The 25,518-nt window shown below is 32.5% G+C and overlaps 1 protein-coding gene and 1 pseudogene across 1 annotated transcript in view; both read left to right on the top strand.

Annotated features, from left to right (window-relative positions):
• The window catches only part of HCN1 (hyperpolarization activated cyclic nucleotide gated potassium channel 1), a 609,900-nt gene that overhangs the window by 258,540 nt on the left and 325,842 nt on the right, over nt 1-25,518 (top strand). The window lies entirely within an intron of this gene.
• LOC130458508 (ribosome production factor 1-like) lies at nt 18,177-22,183 on the top strand (annotated as a pseudogene).

Here is a 25,518-nt window from a genome sequence, read left to right as displayed (position 1 = left end):
ATAATTGCCCTGGTAAAATGAGAGCTCTTTCTTCCATGCTATTCATTTTATGTTTTTTAAACATATTTTTAATTGCCTATGCCACCAAGATGACAAGTAATAAATGGGTTATGAACTAGACCTGAGATAACTCCTAGCATCAATATATTTTTATTTTGTCATTAGAATTATAGATTCTTGAAACCACACCTTAAAACAAAGAGATATCATTATGATCCAGTGGTTCCTTCAGGCACTACAGGTACTACATTCCTTTTATCTATCTGTAATTTATCTCTTTGCTTACACATCTTGTTTACTCTTGGAGGAGGGTATGGGTACCTTCACCTGTGATAGCCTTAGTTTGGGGAACTTCCATTGAGGAGAAACCCTCTAACAAGAAAGAGAGCTAATTGTTCAGCAGCTTAAAAGCTTAGGATGTTGCCTGGAATCTTTTTGTAAACTGACTAACTCAAAGGCTGTCAGACATAGATCTAATATCTATCAGTTGTTTTCAGGTAATGAACTGATTAATGATTTCACCAGTATAGTAGAAAGATTATTGACTTTGGGATCTGAGGACCAGTGTTCAAGTACCAATTATCAGTTATTAACTGAATGATTTTGGGCAAATTATTTTTCCTGCCTCAGTCTGTTTCCTGTTCTAAAAAAATGGACTAGCTTAGCTCTTAGGTCCCTGCCAGCCTGCAATTGATGGTCCTGTGATTGACCAACTGTCCCTAAGGTAATAATTTATACCTTTTGTTGAAATTAACTTAAAAGTTTAGTCTTGATCCATAAGTGAAAGAGCATATCAAGATTCCTATAAACCAGAGTAAAATGTTAACATACCTTCCATCTTGAATTATTTGGTTTGCCGGTCTGTTCTTTCCACTATGCAACTAAACAACTCTCTTCCCCCATCTTTTCCACATGGCATTATGAAGGAACTTTGTTCTTATTAATTGTCCTTTTTAATCCTACTGAAATGAAAACAACCTGGATTTCAAAGGCATTTTCACTAGAAAAAGTTATTTCCTATGTTAATATGATACTCTTGTAGACTACGTGGCCTTTAAGAAAACCCTCCAGATTGAATTACTATTAGTGGAATTCTAATTAACACATAATTAGAATTAGAAGAAACCTTTGGGGATATCAGTTCCATTCATCTCATTTTACAATTGAGGAAATGTGGGCAAGAGAGGTTAAATAATTTGTCTAGGATCCCACAGTTATTACATGTCTCAGGCAGAATTTGAATCTCGATCTTCCTAACTCCCCATCTAATTTTGCTCTATACCTCTGGGGAACATAACAATTAGGGGATAACTTGCCTAATATTTTCCTGAGGAAAATGAGTCTATTCAATTTACAGCCCTAGTTCTCTCCTACTTTGCATATTAAATATTTTTATTCTATCCCTTATTCTCTCTTGATATCCATAGGATGTCATATGTTGTCTGATAAATGATATGATATTTCAAGAGTCAAAAATATACTTTATTCTATAATGTTTATATTGCTTTATACATTAAAGTATAGCAAAAGCAACTGTGGAATATTTTAAGTAGTTTATTTTATTTTTAAGGCCATATATGATGGTGGGACAGGCCAGAAGAATAAAGATTGAAACCTTATAGGATCTCAAATAGATTTATTGTCATGGTATCTTCCATTTCCTAGATTTCAGGGGAAACTCTTCCTTATCCCACCATTTACAACTTTACACATGTTGGAATCAGATTGTTTCCACCATCTATATTACCTGTTCCACAAAATTGTTCACATAATGATTGCTTTTTAAAAATCACACCAGCCACTGAAAATATACTTTCACAAATATTATGTCACAAATGAGAAAGTACAAAAGGTTACTGACATTTGAAAATATATGTAAACAAAACAAATCTCAAACATTTGGAAAAAGAATCATGAAAAGTAATGTATTGGGATCCAATAGTGAAACTGTGAACTTTTCTAATCTAGTAAATCACATGACATTCAACAATTGTCTAGTTTTAACATGATTCACTCAGAAAAATGTCCCGTGATGCTCCTGTAAATTTGTGGTAGCAGCCCACCACACATTTTGGGAATCTTGGCATTGAATCCTTTTGTGGAAACCTATTCAATATCACTAGATACAGAATGCTAAATAATTGGCAGGAACTCATTTATATCAAAGTATAACCAACCAATGTATACTTTGTATACATTACATGATGAATAGCATATTCTTTTTTATAGTACATGAAAAAGGAATCAGACAATAGGAACCCACTAGTTTCTTGAAACAGACTGTAAAATTGAAAAATGGAGAAACAAAGGAAAAAATGAAAAGAAATAAAGTTTGACCATGTTACAATTTTATTATCTAATAACCATAGTTATCTTTAACTCAGAAAAAATAAAAGCTATGTATAAAGATTTTTTTGGTTTTGTGTGTGTGTGTTTGTGTCTGTGTGTGTGTGTGTGTATGTACATTCTGCCTATGCAACACTTAATGGGAAAATCATGTGAGATCCCAAGGAGGAATTTGAAGATGGTTTCAGATGACCATAAAGATTATGTTATTGAAGGTTATTTAACTTGTATTTCCCCTTTTAATAAGCAGTAATTTGCATAGAAAAGAGATCTATTATATCTTTGGAAAAATGCAAATTTTAGTTGAGGAAAAATAACCTTCACTTCCTTATTACTTTTTTCCAAAATATTATTTGTTGTCATGCAAAACATACTTCCATATTGGTCAGTCCTCTTAAGAGCACACTCATAAATAATCAAGATCCCTAAATAAAAGCATGACAATGGTGATATTAAGACAACTCCAAGAGTTCTTTCTTGGGAGATGGATAGCATTCCCCATCATAGGTCTTTCAGATTGTCCTAGATAATTGAATTGCTGAGAATAGCAGTTTTTACATATAATATCATACAATATTGCTGTTATTGTGTATAACATTTTCCCAGTTCTGCTTATTTCATTATGCATCAGTTTCTGCTGATCATTCCAGATTTTTCTGAAATAATCTTGTTTATTTTTTCTTATAGCACAACAATATGCCATCACCAACATATACCACAGTTTGTTTAGCCATTCCCAAATTGATGGTCAACCCCCCCAATTTCCAATTCTTTCCCTCTACATAAAGAGCTGCTAAAAATATTTTCCCACAAGTAAATGCTTTTACCTTTTTAATTAACTCTTTGGGAGAAAGATCAAGCAATAGTATTACTAGATCAAAGGGTATGCAGAGTTTTAGAGCCCTTTAGGCATAGTTCTAAATTGTCCTCCAGAATGTTTGTCAATTGGGGGCTTGTAATTTTATAAATTTGATTAAGTGCTATATAAATTTGAGAAATTATACTTTTATCATAGAAATTTGTTTAAAAAAATTTCCCAGTTTGTTGTTTCCCTTCTAATCTTGGTTACATTTGTTTTTTGTACAAAACCTTTTTAACTTTATATAACCAAAATTATTTATTTTACATCTTTTAATTCTCTATCTCTTATCTGGTCATGAATTCTTCCCTTCTCCAAAGATCTGCCAGATATTTTTTCTGTGTTCAAATAGGTTATTTACCAATGAATATTGTATATCTTATCTACTCTATTGATCTGCCATTCAATTTCTTAGCCAGTACCAGATTATTTGATGATTGTTGCTTTATAATACAGTTTGAGATCCGATACATCATAGTTGGAGCATTGCAACAAGTCCTGGCCACCACATTTTAGAAAGTGCATTGAAAATCAAGAAAACAAGTAAAGGAGGACAGATACTATGGAAAATAGATTTGAGTTTATAAGTTTCAGTTGAAGAAATGGAAATATTTAACCCAGAGAAAAGAAGAACTGGATAAAAGTGGCACAAACACTGCCTACTGACCTTAAATATTTGAAAGACTCTCATTTGGAAGATGTTAGACATGTCCTGTCTGGTTAAAGATGGTATAGAAAGGTCCAATGGTTAGAAATAGCAAAGAGAGAAATTATGTTTGAATGGGGGGGTGAGGATAATAACAATTAAAACAAATAAAACACATAGTATTCTGTTTTGAGAAGTAATCATTGGGACTCTTAAAGGAGTGGTTGTTCTTGCAATTGTTAAGTATGTTGTAAAAGAGATTCTCATTTACATGCATGTTGGACTAGTTGGCCTTGGACATCCCTTCTAATTCTGAGTTTCCATGCAGCAAAGCTTCATCTATTGTAGTACCTATAAAGCAAGGGTTTTTAGCCTTTTTTGTGTCATAGATCTCCTTGACAGTCTGAAATCTGTGGGTCCTTTCTCAGATTCATGTTTTTAAATACATAAAATGAATATGATACTTATATAGGAAACCTGAAATATACTCATCATAGGAATAGCACAAATAAACACATAAGAAACACAAACATATGTATTCCCAGATTTCAGATTAAAGACCCAGCATACAAATATTTAGCAAATTTATTTAAAACACCTAATATTGGGCTGAAGTCAATATATAGTATCTTTAAAGAGCTATTTTTCTGTGAGGAAAATTCTGAAATCAACAAACATCTACAAATCTGGGCTTAACATATTGCTGTGTTGATTGTTTTTTAAATCAAGAAGCTTCTGTCATTGAGGACCAAATCTATCTATTTGTCTTCATAGTTTGCAAGACAAGAATTTTTTTAATATCTCTAAATACATTAAAACTATTTAAAAATGTAAAACCTCTTCTTGAATGGCCTGTACAAAAGCAGAAGGGAGGAATTTTCCTCCCAGTCTATAATTTTACCAACCCCTTGGCCTAATGTAGGTGTTAGAAATAATGTTAATGACACAATCTATCCTTTTTTAAAAATTGTATGTCAACCTACAATATTTTTCTTTTGGGGAGAGCCAGTAATTTGTTAAACATTTACTAGCACGCTTCCTGAACATGTGGAAAGGAAAGGAAATAGAAAATAAAAAAATTAGAGGAGGTGAGAGGGTACTGCTGAGGGGAGGGGTAGTAGATGGCAGTGAAGATTAAGTTTCAAAATGATAATAGGTTCAGAGACTAGTGAGCATCTTGAGAATGAATGAAGAGGAACAGGGATGAAGAATCTTCTCCAGTCTAGGTACCTTGTTAGTCTTTGAAGATAAAAGACATGTTCATATCTGTGTAGGATTGAAAGGGACAGGAAAAAATGTACAAGCCAGAATTCCTTAGAGATCTATTACTGGAATGGAAAATTTTGTATTATTAAATCAGAAGATCCAAGATTAATAAAACTTTTATTCTATATAGATCTCAGTAGCTATGAGGTAATTCCTAGAAGCTCCCTAATATTCTTAGGGACATCTTGATTAAAGTTTGTAAGTCATGAATAATATTTAATAGATATATTAAATACATACATTTACTATACACATAGGAAATGTTCAATTGTTCATTAAGTGGCAGTTTAAAGTGGCATATAAAAATAGTATCATAAAAAAGTATCATATAAAAAAGTATCATATAAAAATGATATGATACTATGTTATGACTTTTTTCTATATGTTGGTACAGTCTACATACTTCAAAAACAATGATTGGGTCACCATAGTTTTTCTATAGCTAGTGGCAATTATAATGCTGATTCTGCATAATTTCCACTAAATGACTTTTTAAATATAATGGGATAGTCTCAAAAATTTATATGATATTGAATAAATGCTATTTTTAAGAAAGGCTGAGTGTGAGTCATTACACATAACTTTTATTCCTTCTGCATTAACTTTGAAAATTCAGTCTTGCTAAAAATACATAGACCTACATTTTCTAATTCTTTGAAACATAAGTAGTTTCAGTATGCAGATTGGTGAATATTTTCAGCTCACAGATTATAGTTACCTAGTTAGTCAAGATCTAACAGTTAGCTAATGGAATGACATTTCCATATCCGTTTTTTTGCAGTAAGTAAACGTATACTCAGTATTTGTATACTGTATACAATTTGTATAATTGTAATTATATTTTCAGAAGCTAATAATAGAAAAGTTGATCCATGAAGCATTTTGGGTAACCAAAACACAAATAACCAAATATATTAGAATCATATGATGTTCAATGAACCCAACAATACCAAATACCAAGATTAAAAATCTATGATTAATTAAAATGTTTTTAAAAAACTGATAGAATAATTTGAAACTGCTCTGGCAGAAATTATATTTAAACCAATATTATTATCATATGATGCAATAAACTCTAAATGGTTATGTTGCCTAAATATAAAGAGGTCATATCATTGGAAAAGTAAAGAGGAAAGGTCAGCAAATACCATTCATAAGTATGACTAGGATCAGAATTCTTGCCATTGCATTGGAGAGTGTTGATCACACAATTTAAAAATGGAAAATTATGACTGTATAAAATGGAAAAGCTTCCATTCAAGTAAAATAAGTAGATCTAAGATTAAAAGGAAAACATTAATAGGAAAAATTTACATACTAACTTTCTTATATAAATATCTAATATTCTATATATTTATGTCTACAGTACTTTGTATGTTATAAACACATGTTTATATTACATATGCATTTTTTAGAAAAGTTACAAATATATAGGAACAAGGTACATTTTACAATACCTAAATGGGTCAAAGGATATGAACAAGAAATTGTCAGAGAGGAAAGACAAGGTATCAACAAATGTATGCACAGTTCATGGCATATCATATACATGGAAGCAATGCTGTTAACTTGTTGAAATCACTGATAATTAGGAAAATTAAAACTAAAAGTAACCTGAGATTTTATTTCCCATCTATCAAATTGTTGTAGCTAACAAAAGAGTAAAATAGTAGTTGTTCAAAGAATTGAGGAAAGGCAGGCCAACTTTGGTACTATTTTGAGTCTTAATTTGATTTCTTGGGAAACTAATTTTAAATCATATTCAAAGTGTTACTAAATTGTACCCTTTCTCAAAGTTATAGTAAAATTAGGCACATATCCTATGAGAATAAAAGGGAAAGAGCTATGTATACCAAAATATTTTTACCAGCACTTTTTGTAGGAACCAAGAACTGAAAACAAAATAGAGTTAAATGGAAAATGATTAAACAATTTGTGATATATGAATATGATACAGAATTATTGCTTTATGAGAAATTATAAATGTGATGGATTTAGACAACTTCATTTATTAATTTGTTCATTTTCTTATTCATTTTTAATTTTTAAACCCTTACTTTCTGCCTTAGGCAGAAGAGAGGTAAGAGCTAGGAAATGGGGGTTAAGTGACTCCTTACCCAGGGTCACACAGCTGGGATATGTCTGAGGCCAAATTTGAACCCAGGACCTCCCATCTCTAAGCCTCTCAATCTGCTGAGCCAATCAACTGCCCTCTTAGACAATTTTTATAATCTGATGTAAATGAAATGAAGGAAATAGTTTACATGATGGCAGTGAAAATAATATGAAGAAAAATAATTTTGTATTAAAAAATCATGACTTCCAAACCTGATGATGAAATATGAAATATAATTCCTATCTGCTACATAGACATAAGGTGTGGCTTGAGATAGCCATATGCAGACATGGCCATGGCCAATGTTGGTTGGTTGTTGTTTTTTTTTTGGCTGTACCATATATATATATATATATATATATATATATATATATATATTTAGTCAAAGCAAGGGGGAGTGCTTCTTCTGGGAGGGGCGTCAGTGGGCATTATAGATACCTCAATACAGCAGCATTAATAAAATATTTTAGAATACACAGAAGACAAAAACAAAAAAAAATATTTAGGTAGGTAACCGCCAAGTGACACTGGGATGTTGCTTAATTTATCTCATCCCTAGGGAATTCATCTCTAAAATGGCCATCTATCTCATATAGTTATTGTTAGAATCCAATGAGATGGCACACCCATGGCACTTTGTACCTTAAAGCACTACATTAACTAGTTATTATTGATACTAATGAATAGAACAGTATTGTTGCCACTCTAACATATAATGCATATATGTTACATATGCACAAAGAGATATGTGTGATTTAAAGTTAAAGATATTTGTCATATGAGGAATTAAAGGAGCACTGGATTTAGAGACAGAAAACAAGGGTTCAAATCTTGACTCTACTATTTACTACATATGACTTTGGGCAAATCTATTCATCTTTCCAGATCTCATCTTTGTCCTTTGCAAAATGAAGTAACGGGACGGGATGATTTCTATGGTCCTTTCAAGATCAAAACTATTGGATTTGTTTTTCCTAATGGATTAATGAAAAATGACAAGTAGATACATAGGAAGTGATTTTCTAAGCTTAAGTAATATGCTTTAATACCTGGCTGATTTGAGTCAGTAGTAGCAGGCCAGACACCCAGAAGAATCTATAGATTCACAATGTTATACTACAGTGGTAGAATTCTGGGGATAGTCAGTCGTGTGCATATTAATATTCTGATCTTTTAATTTTTTTCATATTTAAATGTTTTTTACTAATTAACATATAATAAAAAATTTTCATGTAGGTTTTTCTAAGTGATATGATCTAACTTTTCTCCCCCACTTCCCTTCCCCCTCTCCATGCTAGTAAGCATTTCAATCTGGGTTATACATGTATTTATCATGCAAAACATATTTTGTTATCATTCATTTTTTAATAATTTTATAAAAATCCAAATCCCCAATGTAAACCCAAATAAACAAATGAAAAATTTTATGTTCTCATCTGCATTCTGGCTCTTTCAGTTTTTTTCTCTGGAAGTGGATAGCATTTTTATCCTAAATCCCTCAAAATTGTCCTGACTCACTGTATTGCCGATAATAGCTAAGTTTATCATAGTTGATCTTAATATTCTGACCTTTATCTGAAAGTTCCTGCTCAATCCTCATGCCAAAATCCATCATAAACAGTGAAATTGATCAGTAGCTATAACCATGAAGCAAATGTGAGCCTTCCTTCACACCTAGTAGAGGAAAGTCTGTTTATATATGCTGGTAAGGCGCAATCGCACACACTCACTAGAATAATTACTATCACTGTCAAATAGAAGTGAGGAAAGTTGTCAAAGGGCCACTATCTCTGTGAGTAATTTTACTTAAACTTCCTGAACAGCTTTTCAGGCAAGTGCTTTGGGAGAGAAGTGGATAATCTTCCAGTTTGACAAAAGGATAAACTACAGATTAGTCACTGGCCCAGCCTCACTATGAATCAGTGTTCAGGATGAAACATACATATTAATTAGCTGCAAGCTGTTGGACTTTCCTGCTTCCATACATAAGAGATGATCAGAAAGTATGCAGAACATTTGAAAATAACCTTTGCTAATGCATTCAGGGATCTTAATATTGGGTTTTTAATCCACCACATTTCCCCCCTTTGCTTTTCCTCTCTTTCAGGCACTTCCCTTGTTAACAACTAGGTTTCCTCATTACCAGCTACTTACTGAAGTGTCAAAGAAGCTTCTAAGAGAGTGAAGGGAGCCTTAGATGTGGATAATAATAATAATAATAATAATAATAATAATAATACAGGGATTTATAGCTAATGCTATTCTTTAGGACTCAGTTTGGAGGACTAAATATATTCTAAGAGGATATGGGCTTCACGTCAATTATTGAAATTAATAGAATAAAATAGAAGAGGAGAAAAATGAACTATAGACAGTATATTTTTCTTAAAATGAAGTCTACCCATTTGAGGCAGATTATTACATTTATTTATTTGTTTGTTTTTGGCTCTCTTTGGAGTATCTTTTAATTGTCATTTCAGATGTTATCCTGGAATAGTTATATCAACCAGGAAAATACCCTAATATAATCCAGAGATCGTTTAGTAGAGGAAATGAAAACTATTCTATCTCATTGAAATCTATGAAAAAATAGGTCACATGAATGGGTAATTAGGTTACCCAAATTGGGATTTGGCCAGAACTCCAGAGACTTTGCTTGCAGATGCCAATATTGCCACCTGTGCCCTATATACCACAGGTGTTCAAGGCTTCACTTCTATTTGTCTTCTCTATGATTGCTGTACCAGCAATAGTCCTTCACACTCTGATGCATAGTTATAAGTAGTCACACATGGAAGAATAGCAGTGACTTTTAAAGGAAACAAGTCATTTCATTTTGAATGTGTTACTTTAAAATTTTTGAACATCATTCATTGATGTTCAGACAAAATTAGGCTGTGCCAGCTTCTCATGTTGATGGTTAGTGGAGGAAAAATCAGTCTTCTTATGGAAAAATAATGAAAATTCACATATGTTGAAAAAGTTCCAGGCCTGGATGGGGAAGGAAAAATAGTAGTGATAAATAGTAGAGGCATCTTGGTGACCTGATGGATAATTCACTGGACTTGGAGTGAGGAAGACATGACATCCAATGCCAGCTCAGACACCTTCAGTTGTGTGAAATCTGGGAAGTAACTTTAAACTTTCAGTCTTAGTTTCTTCCTCTGTAAAATTGTTATAATACTGTTCCTCTCATTCTGCATCAATTCCTGGAGGATGTTCCAGTTCACATGGAATTCCTCCAGTTCATTATTCCTTTGAGCACAATGGTATTCCATCACCAATAGGTACCATAATTTGTTCTGCCATTCCCCAAATGAAGGGCATCTCCTCATTTTCCAATTTTTTTTTTGCCACCACAAAGGACGCAGCTAAGGTTATTTTGGTTACAAGTCTTTTTCCTTATGATCTCTTTAGGGTACAAACCCAGCAGTGCTATGGCTGGATCAAATGGCATAATTCCTTTGGGCTTAGTTCTAATTTTTTCATTTAAAGATTTCTGGTTCTCAAAATAAAACTAATTCACTAATGTAGACCACAAAAAATATATAATTCAGGTTAAAAATGAATTTCTTGGGCTCCCTCTTAGACATAATTTGAGGCACAATCTAAAGCCATGTGAAATGACATGTGTCTCACTGTGCCAGAGTCACTGTGACCCTATGCTATATACAGTTAGGACTACATGAATTTAATGATTCAAGAACTATTCTGTCAAAAAATTATATCAACTTCCACAAACTAACCCTGTTCCTGGCACAAATAACAAATGCTTGCTGATCAGTTAACCCTATTTATTGTCTAATTTCTGTAATAGAAAATAAAGTTTTCCTAATGTACAATTTGACATCAGTGTCTCACTTCATTTTTTCCACTTTATTTGCCATTTGTGTGTGTATACATACATACATATATATATATATATATATATATATATATATATATATATGTACATCTTTGGTCTGAGAATACCTTGAAATAATTCATGAAAAAATTGGAGTTACCTTATTTTAAATCTAATACATGAGATTTATTTTACTCTTAATGCACTATTATATTGTGATTCAAACATTGTGTACTTTACAAAGACAGTCATAATTTATTTCCAAGGGCTTAGCTTTTTATCATGATTTTTTCCCTCTTTTGAGACTCCATTAAATTCTCCATAAATGTCAGGAAATTTCTTTCCTACCCAAACCTAAGTGTAGTATAAAAAAAGAAAGTATGCATGTACACACATATGACAGATTTAAAAACGCATAAACAACATAGATCTCTTCCCTACAAATTTGTTCTAGGAAGTAATTGACATTTGATTCATCTGGGACCCTCCAGACTTCTGGCAAGATACATAACTCATTATCATGTTTTGTTATAGAAGAAAGATATAACATACTTTCCTCCCTCTACCGTGTAAGGTTAAATTGGATGTCTTCAAAATGATCGATTTTTAATAGTGCAGTTAATGAATTGCTTGTTATTGTCAAAAGTGTACGATCTAGCTAAGGCATAAAAGAACATATATTTATTTATTATTATTTTAGTTATTTAATTCATGAATTTTTCTCTAGTATAAGTGATAGATGTCTTCTTTCAAACATGAAAATATGTTTTGCATGCTAACACAGATATTCTTTGTCATATTACCTATCATTTTGGGGAGGGTAGAATATGGGAGAGAGAGAATATGGATTGCAAAATGGTGCAAAATATTATTAAAATCTTATTTACATCTAAACTGAAAAAATATAAAATATTCCATAAACCAAATAAAAATATCATGATCACAAAAAAAATACCTTGAAAGATTTGTGAAGTGATGCAACATGAAGTGAGCAGTACCAGAAGAATATTGTACATAGTAACAGCAATAATGTACAATGATCAACTGTTAATGACAGAACTATTATGAATAATGCAAGAATTCAAGACAACTCCACGGGACTCATGATGAAAAAAAGGTTGTTCACTACTTTAGAAAGAACTTATGTAGGGGTCAGGTGAGTTGCTCAGTGAATTTAGAGCCAGGACCAGAGATGTGTTCAAGTATGACCTCAGACACTTCCTAAGTTGTGTGACCCTGGGCAACCCTTAACTCTCATTGCCTAGCTCTTACAACTCTTCTGCCTAGGAACCAATTTAGAGTAAAGATGATGTCATCTGAATACATATTGAAGCATACTTTTTTCATTTTATTTTTTCATTAAATTTTTTCTTGAGTAAATTATGTTTTATTTTTACAACTTGATGAACACTGAAATACATATTGCATGACAGCCTACATATCATATTGTCTGCTCTTCAAAGGAGGGGTAAGTGTTGAGAGAGAAAAAAATTGGATTTCAAAATGTCAGAAAATGATTATTTAAAAAAATATATATATATACATATATACACATGTTGTTCTCTATTCAAGAAAAAATGGCTTAGTTGCCGAGAAATGAGACATTTATCAAAGAAAGGTTATATTTGTCTCTGGTTTCTTTCTAATTAGGTCTTGGATTGGTTTTGTTTGTGCAAACTTTCTTTAATTTATTGTAATAAAATTATATATTTTGCTTTCTGGGATCCTCTTTATCTCTTGCTTGTTCATAAGCTATTCTTTTATCTGCAGATCCGATAATTTCCCATACATAAATAATTTACTGTCAAAATGGTTTAGCCATTTGGACCTTATTTTATTATACAATGTGAGATATTGATCTATGCTTAGTTCCTGCCAAACTGCTTTCCAGTTTTCCCAGCAATTTTCATCAAATTTAATAGAATTATTTCCTTAACAACTTATTTTCAAATAATTCATATAGTTTTGAGAATGTTACTTAAAATTTTGAGCAAATTCATTTTTAAGTTGATCCAGTACTGAAAATGTTTTCTTAGGGTGTTCATTTATGGGTTGTTCAATTTTTGCTTCAAAAAAGAGTTAAGTATTCAATTTCTCTTTCGTTAATATGGACATTTTAGATTTCTGTAAATATTAATCCATTTCATTTATATGGATGATTTTGTTGGCATATAATTAGGCAAAAATGTCTAATATTAATTGCTTTGATTTCATCTTCATTGGTGGTGCTTTTTTCATTTTTGATGATTTTAAAAATCAAATTATGCAAGTTATCTTTTGTGTATTTTTTTATAAAACCAGATCCTGCTTTAATTACTTCAGTTATTTTATTTCAGTTTTTACAAATCCCTCCTTTAATTTTCAACATTTTCAATTTGGAATTTAATTGGGAGGTTTTAATTTGTTCATTTTCTATTGTTTTTGTTGTTGTTTGTTTCCTGCCCAGTTAATTGATTTGCTCTTTCTCTCTTTTATTGATGTATGCATTTAGTGATTTAAATTTTCCTCTAAGTAGTACTTTGGCTGCATCCCACAGTTTTAGGAATATCGCCTCTTTGTTGTCATTCACTTTATGAAATTATTGATTGTTTCTTTTGCCTTTTTGACTGACTCATTCTTCAGGCTCAGATTCTTTCGTTTCCAGCTAGTTTTTAATCTATTATTCCACAGCCTTTTATTAAATTTAATTTTTTATTGCATTACAAAGAAAAGTATTCATTTAATTGTTCTGTTTTCCTGCAATTAGTGAGATTTTTATGTCCTAACACATAATCAGCTTTTGGGAAGGTGACATGTAAAACTGAGAAAATACTTGTTTCTATTTTTTTTTTGCTTCTTGTCAAAAGTTTTCAAGAATCAATTCTTGTTTGTCAGTGAATCTGACTCCATCTTCTATTATAATCTATCCATTTGTGAATTATCATGAAACTGACATTTTTATGGCTAGAATTAGTAGTGGATACTGATCCAGGACTAGAAATAGACTTGTCCACTGTGTTCATAATATTTATCTGCCTAAACAAGAAAATTAATGTCTTGCTTGGGTGGGGAATTTTCACAGACCATAATCATTTTTTTTATTTTTAATTTTCTTAATTTCAGCAATTGGCAGTCACTCATTCTAGATAAAAAACACTGGTTCTAAATGTTGTGGAGGTGAAAAGGGTGATTAAGCATCAGGGAAAAGTGGATACGATTAGATTAAGAATAGAGTAAAGATAAATGATAGAGTTATCCTGAGAACACTCATTGAGATTGGAATAGTCTAGAAAAGTTAGAGGATAGATCCCAAAAGTTTGAAAATTTTAACTGATAAGTGTGTGTAACCTGTCACATAAATCTTAGCTTTATCATGATCTTACTCACTATATAAGTTAGTAGATCACAGTACTTAGACCTAAGGACTTAGAATCAAGAGGATTTACTTTTAAATCCTTCTCTATGTACTCTTTAGGTGTATGTTCCTGGGTAAATCCCTTGATTTCTTGATGCCTCAATTTCCTTGTCTCTTAAAAAAGTGATGGTATACATACAACATGATAGGGTTGTTGTGAACAACAAATGAGTTCAAATATAAGAGGAATTGCACAAACCTTAAAAGACTATACAGGGCAGCTACGTATCTTAGAAAGAAAGCCAGACCTAGAGACAGGAGGTCCTGGGTCCAAATGTGACCTCCAACACTTCCTAGCAGTGTGACCCAGAGCAAGTCATTTAATCCCAATTGCCTGGCCCTTACCTCTCTTTTGCCTTTATATTCATACCTAGTATTGAGTCTAACGTGGAAGGTTAAAGGTTTAAAACAAACAAATCAACAAACAAAAAACAAATAGTAGCTCTAACCATGGTGGATGTGTGAAAACTGATAGATAAAATTATGTAGATAATTAACCAGAATTAAAAAAATAAACAGAAAAGGGACAGGGAGGAGACATGGAGAGGAATAAAACCAAATAAAAGTTTAAAAAAACACCGCATGGGAAAGAGAAGAAAAATTATTTTTTTTCTTACCTAGTATATAACACGGAGCCTCCTATTTCTGGGTTCATTTTCCCATCTCTACAGCTGAGAATAGTTCTACTCAATTCTTGTCAATGTAAATATGTGGTACTCATATATTTGTTGACATGAAAAGGTAAATAGAAAGGGGAAATAAGTATGCAGCAGAGGAGAAGGAGGCTCTTCTCTCTTCCTGCAACTGGTCTATGCTCTCCTCACTTTCTGCCACTCATTCACTCTTAGGAGTGGTTAATTTACTGCTGAAGTCATGTGTACTTGCTCTCCTCAGATTTCACAATTCCATGTAAAGCAAATTATTACATGTTCCAGAATGTTAATGACTTTCTCTTTCTGTCATTCTTTGACAAATTTTCAATTGAGATGCTACTTGTTTGCATGTTTCTCTTAATGCATTAATACCTTTGAACAACAATTTGTATAATCAGTTTTATCTAAGTGACATAGTGCCTTCATATATTTTTATTAGTGTCTTTGAATAAACAATTGTTAGGTTTCTGATCATTTCATCTTTTTGTCAGGGCTTTTCTGGAATATGTTTCATAGATTTTTCTCTAAAGATATAGAAATCTTTCAGGACTAAATAAATATTATTTTATACGTATATATAAATATAACAGATTTATAATCTAATATCTAATAAATATTATTTTATTCCACAATAATGTTTTATAATTACCTAATGAAAATTTCCTGTTTAGTATTATACTATTCATTATGATGTTGATAGATATTGAGAATGTAATTGAACTGAAAACTCATTAAGAATGAGTTATATTGCTTCTTATGACATGCCAGATTCATATATTAGGTTCTTCAAAGGGGTTTTACCTGAGTGCTTAATAGGGGTAGTATTTCCATGGGGATCATTGAATAATAAGTAGTCAAAGGAAAAAAGAGAACATAACTTTAATGCTAGTTAAATAAGCAGTTCTTTGTCTCAGATAACCTCACCACTAGTCTATGCTTATGAGAAGAGTTCTCGACCTATTTGTTTATATTCTTAATATTACTATCTTGTGAGTTCAAAAGAAGTTGGAACAAGGATAAAAGTTACATGACATAATTCCCAGTCTTCTTCACATAATGTTCATGCATTTTTTTCTTAATGGATAAATTATTTTGTCTATAGCCACTTGTGTTTCACTCTCAGTATGGCCCTATCTTTGTCCAGGTCTCCTATCCTGAACTCCTATCCCTATGATGATCTTTTTACTTTGGTGTACAAAAAAAGTGGTTTATTCTGAGCTTTTCTTTAGTCACTAAAACTTAAAAGATTTCATCGCTTAAGCCCAAAAGCTTTAAAGGAGACTTTCTAAGAGTTATCAATATCTGAAAATATGATTTATTTCTTCTAATTGTTTGTGTATTCCTCAAAGGCAGAGATCCTAATATTATGCCCTATGTCTATGCTGAGCAATTTAAAATTTTTATTATGTATTATTTTTAATATTTTTTACTGTTTGAAGATTTAAAATTAGTTTAGATAAATTATCCCATTTTATGTAACATCTCTGGTATTTCATTATAGAGATAGGGAATTTTGAGCTGAGCTGAGATGCTAAATGCTTTACGCAAGGTCATACAGATAATATGTATCAGAGGTAGTATTTCCACCTAGGTCTTTCTGAATTCATTTCTATCACTTGTTATATTGTTGTGCCATTAATGATGAAAAATGTTATAATTGTTTTTGGTTGAACTACAAAAAAATATTGATTGGATATCTAGTTTCTTACTTGACTTATTTTCTAGCTTTAAATAAATTATAACTGCATTATTAACATATCTATTTATCTAACTATTAATCTATCTAAATAATATTATCTATAGTTTATAGCTACCCTTGGTAAACATTTTCTTGGCACTGATTTTTCAAGTTAACTTTACATTGTGTTGTATATCTCTAAAAAGAAACTAGAAGAAGTATCTAGAATATAACTCAATCTCAAAAGATCAGAAAGGAGAGAATGGACAGATAAAAGGTAAAATAAATTTGAACATAAATATGAATCATATACTTATGTTTAATAATAGTTATGTATTTCTTATATACACACATATATTATATAAACATAAAGTCCATCTTAAGTTTGAGCCAACTGACTCAATATTTTACCTCCATTTTGTCAAATAATCTACAAAGACATTCTTTTTAGGAAGAAATTAGGACTATAAATATACTCATTATCATATATAAATAATAATTATTGTAATTACATAGGAAAGAATTGACCTGAATATTAATCTAATTCATTCTAAAAATATCCTGCTTTTCAAAGAAAAGATACATTTTTGAATAATTTTATGTAAATGATTAAAACAGCTTCTGTTCATTGATAAAACATTTATAAGTTGCATTTTATAAATTTTACATTATTTTATTCATTTATTTTATACCTTAAATTGTATATTGTTCATGTTTTATTTGGGGAAGTCAGAGATAGCTTAGATGCAGTTTAATGTCAACGAGGAAAGAACTATCACAGTGAATAAGAAGCAGAATCTAAAAGATCTTGACAAGAAGGACACAATTTAATATAGATAAATGTAAATTAACAAGATCATAAATTTAGTTCTGGAGAAAAATTGTATGTCATCTATTCCAAATGTCTCTTTTTACTATGAATAAAACAGAAACCCAGAAAAGTTAAGTGATGGCCAAGGTTTTATGACTAGGGAGTGGCATAGGATTTTAACACAGTCCTTCTGAATCAAAAGTCAGTATTGCTTTCCACTGTGCTTGAATTCCAAAAGCCATCTTCATCAAATGAGGATAATAACATGAGAAAGAATTTTTCTGGAAAAAAATATAGATGATTTATTGGGCATGAGCTTAATATGAAGGAACAGTATATATTGCATTGGAAAGAACACTATGGTTAGAATCAGAGGATATGGGCTTAAATCCTAGTTTTACTACTAGCTATCTGTAGATAAATTGCCTCTCTGGATCTCATTCTCTTCATACAAAAATTGGAGAGCTGTTCTAGGTTACTCATTTCTAAAAACTGAACTCATCTTTTTTTAGAAATTTCTATTTCAAGCTCCCATATTCTACCATCATCCTTGAAGTTTTCAAGGTTTATAATCTCAGAATGATCTTCAGTTCCTCTTTTCTCCCATCCCAAAAGTAGTTTCAGGTTTCTAATTTTGCCTTACCAAAACATCTTTAGAAATTAACTCCTTTCTTTCAACTCACCATGCCACTGCCTTATATCACTCCTGAATCCCACTATTGTTAAGACTGCTACAAATCTCCTTATTGGTCTCCCTGTTCAAGTTTCTCCACATGTTTGTGGACAGGAAACAGCAGCAGTAAAAGGAAAAATTGGCAGCAAAGAAAAAGCTTAAAAAAGAGAGGAAGGCTCTTAGAGATAAGGCACCACCAAAACCAGTTCCCAAGACCATTGAATACCAGAGAGTGTATCATGAGACGATAGTATATCCTAATGATGAAGAGGTTACTTATGAAACTACAGATGATTTTGCTTCTTATTTCAACAGAAAGACTTCACCCGAGATTCTTCTAACCATATCAGACAGACATCATGGGGAAAAAGTGAGGTTCTTCAAACAGCTGGCCATTGTTATACCAAACTCACATGTTTATTATCAAAGAGGACTAGCTCTGAAAAGAATTATTCCCACACTATATCTCTAGAAATTTCACAGATCTGATTGTTATAAATGAAGATGGTAAAATATAAAATGGACTTGTTTTAAGTCATTTGCTTCCTGGTCCAACTGATCAGTGTTCACCTTAGCAAGACAATAAAGAGGTAGAGTAAACATCCCACTCAACATTCACCTGAAGTAATGCTGACTAATTTTATGAGACTGGGTCACTCCATTGGACATATGTTTGCTTCTCTCTTCTCCCATGATACTCAGTTTATTGGAAGGCAAACTGAAGCTTTTCATACACAGCGAGATTACATCTTTTTCAGATTTCACAGATATCTTTTTAAAAGGGAAAAGAAAGTGGGAAAACAAGAACTTGGACCATGTTTTACCTTAAAATTAAGATCTCTTTAAAAAGGAAACATGGATTCTAAATAGGGAGAATAGGAATGGGTTCATAATCCCCATGAAATGGACACAAATAGAAGGAAATTTCATTTATGAAGTAATGAGAAAGTAGAAGTAGATGTCACTGGACCACAAATGTTTTGAATTTGTCACTTATTTTTGACTGGAGACCTCTTGCCTGAAGAAAGACACGTATTTGTTAGTGAAGATTCTTCTATTGATTGATTCTTCTTTGAATTCATCAGTCTATGTAGCTATCAAAAATGAATTTGGGGGTAAAAAAAAGATAATGTAAAGGTTTGACCCTGCCATTCCTCCTCTCTATATGCTCTAGTGCAGGGGTCCCCAAACTTTTTACACAGGGGGCCAGTTCACTATCCCTCAGACCATTGGAGGGTCAGGCTATTAAAAACAACAAACTATGAACAAATCCCTATGCATACTGCACATATCTTATTTTAAAGTAAAATAAAAAAACAAAATGGGAACTTTAAAATAAAGAACAAGTAAATTTAAATCAACAAACTGACAACATAATGGCCCCTATAACAGGGGTCATTATGTTATGCATTTAGGGGAGTATGAGGGCCATTGTGCTACTGTGTTTCCCCCAAATAAGACACTGTCTTATATTAATTTGGTCCCCAAAAACAGAGGGTGATTTATAAAACACCCAGTGGCAGTGGTGGGCTTCTCACAGAAGAGGCCCACCACTGATGTCACAGGCCAGATCACAGATATCTGATGCCTGTATACAGTTCTGGAGGCAGTGCTGGACACTGTATACCACTGTCTGGGATAGTGGAGGCTGCAGTGCTGGCTGGGATGGGCCTGTCACACCTCATACAGGCTCATCACTGCCACCACTATACTGGGCAGCAGTATACACAGTGGGGAATCCCCTCCCTCAGATCACTGCTCACCATACTGACGTCTTCCATTGTGCAGCTACATAATCCTTTGCGCCAAGTCTCCTTTGTCAGTTACTCCCAGAACAAGACAGCATGCAAAGGATTATGTCACTAGAAGTATTAATGTACATGAGTGATGCCACGCTTTGTGGTGCCACCACATACAGGGCTCCTCTCACTGATCACCAATGAAAGAGGTGCCCCTTCCAGAAGTCTGTGGGGGCCAGATACATGGCCTGGGGGGGCACAGGTGGCCCATGGGCCATAGTTTGGGGACCCCTGTTCTAGTGGTTATCTATTGCTTTTGTGATCAAATAAAGTCTTTAGGAAACCTGTTCCTTTTCTCCTTTTCCAATAGTATTTATAATATTCTGTGTACTCTGAAATCCTCTCTTTTGACTTCTACTTCCAAATAACACATTATTTCCTTTTTTCCTGTCCCCTGTGCCTAGAATGTGCTTCCTCTTCATTCCATCTCTGAACTCCTTGTATTTCTTTATGATTCTTCCCTTCATGTTCACCTTTTTTCTAAGAAGCTTTTTCTCATTCTTTTATGTGTTCTTTTAGTCACCTTCTATCTACTCTGTAATATCTATAAAATACTAGTACCCATTTATTAATATATCATCTCTCATTAGAATGTAAGCTCTGAAAGGAAGTATTATTTTTGTCTTTACTTTTTTTATCCTTACCATTTAGCACTACACTTGGTACATATTATTTTCTATTTGTGTTTCATGTTTTTTTTTAAAGTGTATTAATTAGGTAGCAAATGTCCAGATGAAGGCAAAAAGAATTGTAAAGACACTAACATTTCTACATATACCTATTTATTTAAGGAACTGAGGTGGTTTCATCTGGGAAAGAAAAATCTAAGATAATGCTGTGGAGAGAGTGCTGGGCCTGGAGTCAGGAAGACTTGAATTCAAATCTAGTCTCAAGATACTTCCCAGCTGTGTGACCCTGGGCAAGTCACATAACCCCCATTGCCTAGCCCTTACCACTCTTCTGCCTTAGAACCAATACACAGTATTCATTCTAAGACAGAAGGTAATGGCTTGAAAATAAAAGAAAAACATTGAACATCTTTTTTTTTTCTTTTTTGCCATTTCATCTTCAAGGAAAAAAGTTGAAACAATAGGTAGAATTAGCAAAAGAGATTAATTTAGTTTTAATGCCAAAAAAAAGAAAAAAGAATAAACAAGGAACTACATTACAATTAGAGGCAAATAAAAGTCAAAGGATCTAAGCATTCAAATTCAGAGTTCCTTCTCCCTAGAGATCTCTAAGCAAAAATTGTGTAGCTATTTGTAAACTGTTTTGTTGTGTATATTCTTTTGGGAGTGGAATCTGGTCTCTGTGATTCCTTTTAACTCTGCAACTCTGTGATCTATGGATTCCATCCTGAAATATTGAATAGTCCATTTCCAGTGATCAAAAAATTTAGAAAAAAGAATTAATTACACATGCATAAAAGCCCCAGTCTGGAATCTGAAGAAAGAATAAGCCATACTTGTGACTACACCCTTGTTGACTTGCTGTCAGCTTTATATGTGTGAATACCAGTTATTAAATATCAAAGTCTACTGAAAGCAAAAAGAAATTTGTTTATCTTACAGTTGGCTAAAGTATGAAAAACTCCATTACCAGAAAATAGCTACTTCATAACTAATCCTTTTTGGGGAAACTGAGTGACTAAAATAGAATGTACTCTTTAGAAGTAAAAACAAGCCTCTCAAAATGAAAATTCTGAAAGTTTTCTCGGCAATTACATTATCCCCAGTGCTCTGTTAACATGAATGTTTTATATAATATTGATAATTTTTTTATCATATGATTTCAAAAATGTGTTTTGTTACATTTTGCACCTACTTTGTCAGAAACAAAGTAACAAGATATGTTGGACAGTAATTGGCTTGATCTTTTCTTCTTACCTGTGTAAAAACCCCACCATATATAGTTCTGTTTCTCACTGAAGATACCTCTTTAGACTACCCACAGGATGTTTGAAAATGTTCTGCCTTTGGTTACTGACCCAATTCAGGGACTAGAATGTGTGAATTAATTAATCATTTTTTCATTTTTAATGTTTATTGTCAAAGATCTATTTTAAAAAATGTTCCAAGTGATAGAATTGGGTAATGAATGTGTTTTCAATAATTAGGCTGTTACTCAAAGATAATAGCAATTCAAACATTGACCACGATTCTAAAGCTTTCAAATTATTAATGGAAAATATTTAAACATGATATGAACACATCCACATTCAACTAGGGTTACTTGTTCTCATGAATAAAGATAAAGTAAGAAGAGAACAAAACCCAGGGTATTTGCTGGTATTATAAACAAAACATAAACCATTTTACTCTTTTAAATGAGTGTTATCAGTTATTGTAAACTAAACAGAAAATATCGTGCCATCATCTGTCTGCTTTTGGACTGCTGTGGACATTTCTGGTCAGTACAACTCTACTCTTCCCAAAAAGGAAAGAAAAAGACTTAATAGTTACTTTAAAAGTCAAGAGGATGAATGCAATGATTAAATAAAGACTTTTCTAGATGAACACAAACTGAAGTAAAATTAGGCCTCTGTATAAATGATGGCAGAGGGGGACTGTTCCATGATTAGATTCCTAAAATCATGAATGTATAGATAAAGCAAACGGGGGATGTTTTAACAGACACTAGAATTATAAAACCAAGGCAATCTTTAGTGTTAGAAAAATTTTGGAATTAGAAGATTATAGATTTAGAGCTGGAAGGAATTTGAGAAGGCATCTAATCCAAAACCCTCATTTTACTGATGAGCAAACTGAAGCACTAGAATACTACATGATTTGTCCAAGAACACACAAGGAGCTAGTATCAGAAACATGAATAAAAGAGAGGTAGTACATCTTTCATAGAAGTTAATAGACACAAGGAATTTGTTTTCTCTAGAGGTAAAACTGGTTTAGTATGAATTGGGTTAAAAAATCTTTTAGTAATTTCATTGATGTTAGGACATAAATGAGGCATTTGGGAAACTTCTGAGTCTTTGTAGGTTGACACTGACATTTAGAGGTAGAATGTCCTGTTTGATAGAGCAGTTACTTCAGCGTCAAGAAAATCTGGATTCAAGCCCCATTTCTGCCTCATACTGGCTGGGTGACCCATGGATAAGTTAGTTATTCTCTCAGAAATCTTATTAAGATTACAAGGTGCATATCTGAAGAGAAAAGTCTGATATGCATTGGGAGATGAAGTGCATAACCAATCTTCCCCTCTCCCAGTGAAATCACAAGTCAAATTAAAAAAAAAATGAAAATATGTCGAGGTGATGTAATTGAGGGCAACTATGGCTTTCAATAAAGTTCCTTGATGCCACTATAGAAGAAGCATAGTGTTTGAGTGAGCCATTGGCTTGACCTTTTGAATTCTTAATTTTATATGTATGTATACACACACACATCTATAACAATATGTGTTGCATAACATAATAATTTAATATGCATGTATAGATATCTGCAAAGTCCAATAGCATAGTATAAGAGGTAGATAGCCAAACTTATAGTCAATAAAACAGGGGCTAATCCTGCATCTGACACATACTGGCTCGGAGACACTGAAGAAGTCACAACCTCTTCCTGTTCCACAACTTTCTGAGATTAAGAGGTGCAGAAAATGTGATAATCAATCAGCATTGTTAGAAGGAATTTCATTACTTAAGAATTCTTTATATCAATGAAACTACAGACCCAGTTTATGACTTTTTTTTATGGCCTTTAATATCTTTGTTTAAATGCTTGGCCCAGAATGTGGAGAACTTTCTCACATCACAAGTTACAATCATTGGTACAAAACCTCAGTAATATCTTCATCAGAAGGATCATGGCATTTCAAGTTGGTAGCAGAACAGCAAAATAAATCCCAGAAAGATTACACGTGGCCCACAATCACAAAAAAATAACTGTCCCTCACCATCAGGACAGAATTGCAATGAATAGGAAGTGATAAGAATTTGAGTCTTGAGAGAACATCATGATTTTCATTTAATCATTTATTTGATTTCTAAAAATATATAGTCTTACAAATGCTTGAAGTTCAATTGTTCATTAAGGACTCATGGGATGTGTTATGATAGCATGAATTATACAAAGCATTTTAATCAGTATCCCTTGTGTAATTTGGGGCATAATGAATAAAGGGTTGCTTATTTAAAAACAACAACAATTAAAAACAACCCTCACCTTACCTTATGGTAAGGTCTAGGAAATGGGGTGGGGGGGGCAGGGGTAGGTGACTTGCCAAGGGTCATACAACTAGGAAGTATCTGAAGCCAGATTTGAAGTTAGGACCTCTCCCATCTATGAGCCTGACTCTCAATCCACGGAGACATCTAGCTGCCCTGAGGATTGCTTATTTTGTTAGTCAATTGCTAAAGCCCTGCTTAATGAAACTGAAACTGAAAAAAAAATGAAAATATTCCATTTGAATTCAATTTTGCAATATGTAATTGTCCTCTGTGAGTGTGGTAAAATATAGCATACATTTCTCTTTACCTAAAATCATATTTTTGATTGTATAAAAATAATTCTTTATAATCTTAATTATTCCAATTTTCAGTTTATTGACTTTGTCCTGTAATACCTAAATCATGATTTATTCTCTCTGGTTTAGTGCAAAAATTCAGCTGTCCTGAAATGAGTTGTTTAAAAATCCAGTTCTCTTGCTTATTCTTGTTCTATTTTTTGAATCAAGGAAATATACCATCCTTATGAGATGTAGTTGGACACCGAGGAGTGTGGTCTGATATCTTAACACCATCAAGCTATCCTTTAAGGATACTTTCCAAAGTTTCTAAAGTTTACTCTCCAATGAAGTCTGGCCCACATATTTAGCATTGTGAATGTATTCAAACAACAAACTTTTCTTAGTGACAGGAAGAAGAGGGGGAACTGTTGCTAGCTCCTTATTTCTAAATTCCAACCACCCATGCCTCAGATATATAATGAATTATGTTGTGTTTAGAACTTTTCTTAGAACTTTTTTCCACTTTTTCAGACATATGTAACTATTGCTACAGAATCCCAAGATGCCACCAAGGATACAAGGTCTCAAATAGATCAATGGTATCCATTTCAAACAGAAACAGATTCTTGTGTACTACAGATTGACTTTTAAAACGACAAGTTTATATGAGTTATATTATATTACATATTTTTATTTATTTTGTTAAGTATTTCCAGGTTATAGTTTAATTTAAATCTTATTTGGATTCGGGAGTTCTAGGGGGCATGGTGCTTACAGAATACTGTCAGTTTGACTTATGCCTCTTTTGTAGATCATACAAAAGTCTCATGCTCATACATTATGAAAATTTATTTTAAAAGATAATCAAGAGGTTCTAGATATAGAGAACAACAACTAATAGTTACATACAAACATATGCATGTTTATTTATTTATTTAAATATGGATCTTCTTAATTCATATCCCATGG

Source organism: Monodelphis domestica, chromosome 3, assembly GCF_027887165.1.
Source record: "Monodelphis domestica isolate mMonDom1 chromosome 3, mMonDom1.pri, whole genome shotgun sequence".
NCBI classification, from domain to species: Eukaryota; Metazoa; Chordata; class Mammalia; order Didelphimorphia; family Didelphidae; genus Monodelphis; species Monodelphis domestica.
Note: the sequence above shows the minus strand (reverse complement) of the source record. Positions and strands in the feature narration are given on the sequence as shown.